Raw genomic sequence first — 7,685 nt, forward strand, 5'->3', positions numbered from 1 at the left:
ACCCCACCAGGTCAGTCACCTCCTGATGTAGTGCATGTTGGAGCACGGACTCAGCATCTTCCTCTGTGCACGCAGCCCCAGGCCCTGCCTTCTCTCCTTGCATGTGCTGATCTGCTCTTCCCTCAAGGGCACCAGCCATCTCGCTTTAGACCTCATCCCAATGGCCTCATGTCAACCTGAGAGCCACTAACTCCCGTCACAGTGACATTGTGAGGTTCTAGGGGTTAGGGCTGCAACATGCAAAATTTGGGAGGACGCAGGTCAGTCCCTAACAATAGCCCAGGGAACACACAAGACATCACAAGGGAAATTAGAAAATACTTTGAAATGAAGAAAACACATACCAACGCCCCCAGGACTTATGGCTCGCGGCCAAAGAGGCACTTGGGAGTTAAAGCTACAAACACCTGTGTTCACATGGAAGCAACACCTCAAATCAATAGCCTCATCCTGAACAGGGACAAGCGAGAAAAAGAGTAAGGCGAATCCAAGCATTCTGATAACAAATTTTCACGAGAAAAGGAAAACTGCACTAATCCACGTATGCGGGGATCAGAAGACATGTACTGGTTTGGAATCTTCACAACATGGGGGAGGGCGCATCTTTCTTACACACTCAGTAACAAGAGCTACATCCACCGACCACTTCATTTGGCCCAGGCCTTTTACAAACAGGTCACATCATGGGGAAACCCACACCAATGCTTTTGCCTTGTACTATTACGAGGCCCATTTTACAGATGGAGAAATCGAGGCATACGGAGTCTCCATGATTTGATCAGCTTATCACTAGAAGGACTCTTATTCAAGTTGAGCTTAGTGTACGTGCAAAGCCCCGTCCCTGCACTGGCCTGACATGTCTCCCCAACAGTCAAGGGGGATTCAGCTGTCCTCCACGGGGTCCTACTACCTGATGCCTCAGGCCACATAATGGAGAAAACACAGGGAAGCCAGGCATTAGTGCCCATGAGAGCCTGACACTGGATTCTACCCACGTGGCCTCCCCAGCCCCATCAGGTCACCATCTCTCGTGAAATGGACACGAGGGCCAGGGAGGAGGGTGAGGGTCTAGGACTGAGGGTGTGAGGATGGAGAAGGGTCCTGGACGTGGGGGTCCGAGGCACGGCCCTCGGCAGGTGGCTCTTCTGCACAGGCTTGGGCCCTGCTTTCTCCTTCCACTGCCCACTCTGCTCCCTTCTCTCCCGGCGGCGTGGTGGCCCCACGTTCTCCTGCAGGCTCACTTCCCCGGGCAGACTGGCTGTCAGGCAGGCGGCAAGCCTGCATTCAAAGCACAGGGACCGCCGGGCTGGAGGACTCTCAGCACCCCCACGGGGCGTGAGTGTCTGTGCCCTTCAGGGCCCTGTGGATGACCTCAGTCTGGGTACTGGAACATACATGACGCGTTCCCTATACATACATGTGGTATGGCGATGCATGTGTATATAGGCACATATATTCTACACACGTTATATATATACATAGGACACACACTGCACTGCACAGACATGTAAAATGTATTACTCACTATGAATGAGGATGAAAAAGTGACAATCACGTAACTCCAACAGGTAATATGATCTAATCATCAAAGCAAGCGTTTCCCTAAATCACCTGCCACTGCTCAGGCCTCTTCAGCTAAAACTAAACGTTTCTTAAAACAGGTTGCCAAAGTCTGGAGGCTGGTGAGGAGCCCCGAGGGGACGGTGTGCGGTTCTCTGTGCTCCCCCCACGGTCATGGGCGCGGCAGCCCCCCATCCAGCATCTGTGCTGGGACTGCAGCCTTACTCTCAGGGGTTGAGGAAGACCCTCCTGAGTGAGGATGGAGGGGTCCAGCAGGCCCGGAACAGAGGGTCCCCCAGCATGCAACCCCACCCCTACTGGGACTCCTGGGGCACCCCGGGCCGGGCTGTCAGGCTGCCCATCCCACTCCGCCGCCCACCTCCTCAGGGATCTCGGGGGGTCAGAGGCTCGGTCTGCGGGGCGCAGTCTCAGGTGGGCAGAGGGAGGGGCCCAGGTGCTGCCTGGAGTCGAGGTGAGGAGCAGAGGAGGACTGAGGGCCCCCAGGGGATGCATCTGCGGCCCTCCGACAGCCCTGGGAGCCCCCCCGGCATGCTGTCCGGATGCAACGTGCACTGATCCCCCTGGGAGGGGGAGGGGAGGGCCTGGGGCAGGGAGGCCGGGGCCAGGTCGGCAGAGGGAAGGAGCCCAGCCCCACCAGGAGTCAAGGTACAACCATGAGGGGGACTCGGAGGCCGCAAGGCATCCAGGTCGGCCCTGCTGTCAGCCCTGAGAGACCCCCGGCAGGGCTGTGGGAATAAGCGCCACCCCCGACCCCCGCTTCCCTCTCAGGGGTCCTGGCTGGGGAGGGCCTGGGCCTCAGGGGACCAAACACAGGTGGGCAGAGGGGGGGGGCCCGACCAGCTGGGAGGGAAGGTGAGGAGCCGAGGGAGGGCTGAGGGAACCCAGCGGGATCATCTCAGCCCTGGGAAGCCCTGGGCTTGGTGGCCTGATGTGCTGTCCATAGATTCCCACCGGGGGTCTCAGGACAGTGAGGCCTTGGTGTGAGGGTCCGGCCTTGGGTCAACACAGGGGGCGTCCCAGGACCTGCCAGAGCTCAAGCTGAGGACCCTGAGGGAGGACAGAGGGGACCCCACAGATCCCCGCCCCTGCCAACAGCCCTGGGCAGTCCCGGGACGGAATGAGCACTTGGCAAGGCGTTTTGACTTCGGCATCCAGGTCTCAGAGATGCTGGGGACCTGGGATAAGGGGCGGGGCCTCATGAGCGCAGAGGGTAAAATGTCAGGTCCCTGGTGGACTAAGGTTAGGGCCCTTAGGCAGGACTGAGGGGACCCTGAGGGAGGACAAAAGGGACCCACCAGATCCCCGCCCTTGCAGGTGGCCCTGGGAGGCCCCGGGGCGGGATGAGCACAGTAGGCCTGTCCTGACTTCCTGACGTCCAGGTCTCAGAGATACTGGGGACCTGGGATAAGGGGCGGGGCCTAAGGTGGGTGGAGGGGAGAATCGCAGGTCCAGCTGGGAGTCAACGTGAGGCCCCTGAGGGAGGACAGAGGGGACCATGGACCTCAGATCAGAGTCGGCCCTGGGAGGTCATAGGGCAGGAGGGCCAGTTACAGCACTTCCTGACATCCGGGTCTCATAGAGAGTGGGAACCTGGTATGCGGGGCGGGGTGTCAGGTGGGCAGAGGGGAGATTCCCAGGTCCTGCCGGGGGTCAAGGTGAGGACCCTGAGGCAGGACTGAGGGGACCCTGGACCCCAGAACAGAGGGGACCTCAGAGAAGCTCACCCATGCTGTCAGCCCTGGTAGGTCCCCGGCAGGGCTGACGGGACATTGCAGGCTCTCACCTCTGCCACGTGGTTGGGGATGGAGGCATCTTGGGATGCGAAGACCTTGGTCTGAGGGGAAACATCAGGTCAGCAGAGGGAGGAGTCCCAGGATCTGCCAGGTGTCAAGGTGTGGACCCCGAGAGAGGACTGAGGGGAGCCCAATCCCCGGAACAAAGGGGGGCCCACAGAAATCTGGCCTGACCCAACGGTCAGCCCTGGAAACCCCGGGCATTGTTATTTTCATAGGAATTGCATTGATTGCAGTTCTGTAGGTTGAAATGAGTAGTATGGTCATTTTAACAATATTGATGCTCCCATTTCAAGAATGCAATGTATCTTTCCATCTGTGTTGTCTTCCGTTTCTTTCATTACTGTCATAGTTTTCAGTGTACAGGTCTTTTGGCCCCTTAGGTAGGTTTATTCCTAGGTATTCTACACTTTTGATGCAATGGTAAATGAGATAGTTTCCTTAATTTCTCTTTCTGATACTTTGTTGTTAGTGTATACAAATGCAACAGATTTCTGTATTTTAGTAATATTGTTTAATAAGCTTCATTTTCTAAGATTGTGAATGGTATTGATCGCATATATTTGTACTTATCCAACTCAAGACTGAATTTTGCTATTTGTAAAACCAATTGGGAAACCTTCCATCATAGTTTGTGATCCCAAACTAGATAACACAGCATTGGAATAGGAATTTACTTCGAAATATGAAAGTAATTAGCAACACAATTAATGAGGTCAAGAAATAGAGAAACAAAAGTTAATTCTTGGCTTCTTATCCCTTTTCTTCTGTCATTCTGTAAAATTAAAATATATGTGTATAACCTGAATTTGTTTGGCTTATTTAAGAAAGTTGGAGAAAATTAATCTACGTAAGACCCCTGCTCACTGGCTCATTATTTCCACAGACATTCAAGGAGCCTCTGCTCTCTGGAAGACCCTATGTTTGTAGTGGAGACACTAGGAAAAGCAGGACACACCCACACCTAGAGTGATGGTCTAGGAGCCGCAGTCACATGAGGAGGATGGTGAGACGTCCCCCAAGTCCCACAGAACAAGTCAACATGGGACAAGGCGGTGGGGCTCCAGGAGCGAGCCCTGGAGTGTAAGCGCCCTGAGCCAGGGCAGTTTGGGCCTTTGGGAAGCAGGGGTTCTTCTGTGGGAGGTGATGGTGATGGAGCTGGGTGGTGGCAGCAGCCAGACATGCAGACGGTGTGTTTTGAGTGTGAGAGGAGAGTCTGAAATGCGACATGGCTGTGAGGTGTCCTTCTGGATCACGGATAAACCCGAGAGAAATCTCATCTTGGAGCAGGAAGGAATGTGTCCTGGCTCTTGTCTCATTGCAGTGGACCACAGTGAAAAAGTAGTTGTTTTATACCCACCATCTGCAAGGATTTCTGGAGAAGTGTGGTCACACTCCTTGGAAGTGATGCCCAGAAGTCCATGGACAGGCACTCTTTTCCCTGGTCTGTGAGAACCAGAGCCCATGGCATTAAAATGACATTATTATTAGGTAATCTCGAGAGTGTTTTGGACAACTCTAAGCAGTGCATAGATTTTTAGTGGAGGCGGAATGAATGAAAATCATGGTTTGGATGGAAGAGGAGCTGGGAGGGAGGGAAGGAGTTGGTTCTTGACATAAATTCTAGGAGCTTTGGGTTGCATCCTGCAGGGGAAGTCTCCTCCACACCCGAATTAAATAGTAGATCCTCTAGGAAGGAGATTGTGCTGAGTTTTATTAACAAAGCAAAGTTTCTGGCTGAATTAGTACTCCCTGTCCTATTGTGTTGCATGCTGTCTGAGATATCCTAGACAACAGAAACAACAAAAATTCCCAGAGCCGAGAGCTGTGGGATCTGAGGTCCAAATACTAATACAAATAACTGCTAATCATAAAGATTAGACCAGGCCTTGTGAGGTGCTTTACGTACCTCACACACATCCCTGCAACCCTACAAGACAGGGCTCATCACACCCACTTGCTTCACAGATGACAAACCTGAGGCCATGGGGCTTGGGAATCTTCCCAGGATCACGTGTAGTAAGTGACGGGGTGGGGACCAGAGCCCTGGTCTGAATTCCTCTCGAGCCCACACTGTTCCCACCCATCCCAGCCTGTGGTTGACCTTCTGCCTGGCAAATCATTTCTCTTCTCAGTACTACACGGTGTCTTTCAGGTGACAAAAAATAGGCCCAAAAAAGGAAGGCGACAACGAGAATCAAAGACGACCTCAGTGCTGCCTGTGAGCTTTATTAACCTGAGGTCCTCCCGCCCGAGTCCCAGGGTCTTTGCGGGCTGAGGTTCCGGCATGTCTGTCCAGCCCCAGCACCTTCCCCTGTGACAGCACCCTGGCCCTGCTCTTCCCCCACGTGTCCTCCTGTCAGGCTCCGGAACCTGAACCTGCTGACCACCTGCTGCCCCTTCTGAGGGCTGCACCCTGCTCCCAGTAGAACTGCCCAGAATCGCCTGCCCTCCCCTAACAGTATTCCTACTCCTTGCAGAAGTCCCCTGACTGTTTGTCCCTCACCATGGAACCCCTCTGATGGCAAAAATCCCTTCGGATTTGCACAGTGACTTTTTGATGTTTGGTCATCCTACTGGACATCTTCAATATGCTCTCAATATGTTTTCCAAATGAACTGGTGAGTAGAGTGTGATTTGGCCCATAATCTAACAGTTCTTGGGATATAACCCTGAAGCTAGAGAGAGAATTTTTGAAAATACCTGATACTTACAGTAAGATTTTAATGGCGTATTTTCTTTGAAACTGGCCACTGAACACATAAACGGATGAATCAACTTACCTAGGTGATTAAAACCCAAAGCCGCCTGTATTAATCTGCTCAGGCTGCCATAACGGAATACTATAGACTGTGTGTAGCTGAAGCAACAGGCATTTACTTCTCACAGTTCTGGAGCCTGGGAAGCCAGAGATCACGATGCCAGAATGGTTGGTTCCTTGTGTGAGCTCTCTACCTGGCTTGTGGATGGCCACCTTCTCACTACGTCCTCACATGGCAGAGGGATAGAGAGAAGTAACAAGCTCTGTGGTGTCGCTTTGTATAAGTGCACTGATCTTATACTGAGGGTCCCACTCTCATGACCTCATCTAGACCTCATTACTTCCCAAAGGCTCCATCTCCAAATACATCACATTGGGGGTTAGGCCTCAACATATGACTGTTGGGGGACACTGTTGAGTCCATAGCATCTTCTTCATAAATGCTAGATGAGGAAAGTCCATGAAACAAACATCTACTAAGGCTGAATTTCTAAAACTTTAGAATACTCCTAGGAGGTGAAAAATGCTTCCTCAGTGGACATGCTACCTTTGATTTTAAAAAGAGAAAGTAATTAACCATCCTCCCACTGTCTCTTGTCTGGTACAAGCAGGAAAGTCCTGGCTTTCAGTGTGCCTAATGGCACCTGTGCAGGGGCTCAGGCAAGTTCAGTCACGTCGAGGGTGAGCAGAGACTCGGAGGGATAGGATGGTGAGCTTGCATCAAATGGAAGGAGAACATTCTCGGTTCAATGAAATTACAGAGGTTGTTGCAAAAAGTTCTGTAAAGGGCCATTGAGTGAACGAAGTGAATTCTCCCTGCTGAGATTTACAGAACCATTTGACAATTAGATGTGATCCTGTATTTGAAAGCATCTGTCACATAGTAGATGCTTGAAAATTGCAGAGAATTTCAAGGCAAATGTGACCTCAGAAACTCCTCCAAGGCATGAAGACGGTTGTCGTCATAGCAAATCAAAATAGTTGGTTTTTGTTGAGCATCTACTTTGTAACGGTGCATGGGAGAGGCTCCAATGCCCATCCACATCTTGTCTTGCTCTCCTTCCTGCACACAGGGTACACTACAATGCCAGTCCACTTGTAGTTAGGAAGGGTCATGTGACAACCGTTTGCTACTGAGATACTAGCAGGAGCATTGTCTGTCACATACAGGCACTTGAGAACCAGGATGCCACTTCCCTGCTCTCTCCCTCGATTCACCAGCAAACATGGTGACCCCGTGTTGAGGTGCTGAAACCACAAGATGGAAGCAGCCTGGATCCCTGGGTCCCTAGACCTGAGGGCCCCTGCCAAACCACACAAGAATTTACCTGCACAAAAACACACTGTCCTTGTGTTAGCCTTTCAAATGTCAGGGTTTGCCTGTTGCATCAGGTTGCAGTAACTTTAACGGACACAGCTACTATTTCTGTTGTTAGGTTTATATACATATTTTAATTAGAAAGGTAGTAGTGTATATGTTCCCACTGCAAAAATGTCTAAAACTACAGAAAAATCACAGTATCCCCTTTACAAAGTTTTTCCACAATTCA

This window comes from Balaenoptera musculus, chromosome X (assembly GCF_009873245.2).
Source record: "Balaenoptera musculus isolate JJ_BM4_2016_0621 chromosome X, mBalMus1.pri.v3, whole genome shotgun sequence".
NCBI lineage: Eukaryota > Metazoa > Chordata > Mammalia > Artiodactyla > Balaenopteridae > Balaenoptera > Balaenoptera musculus.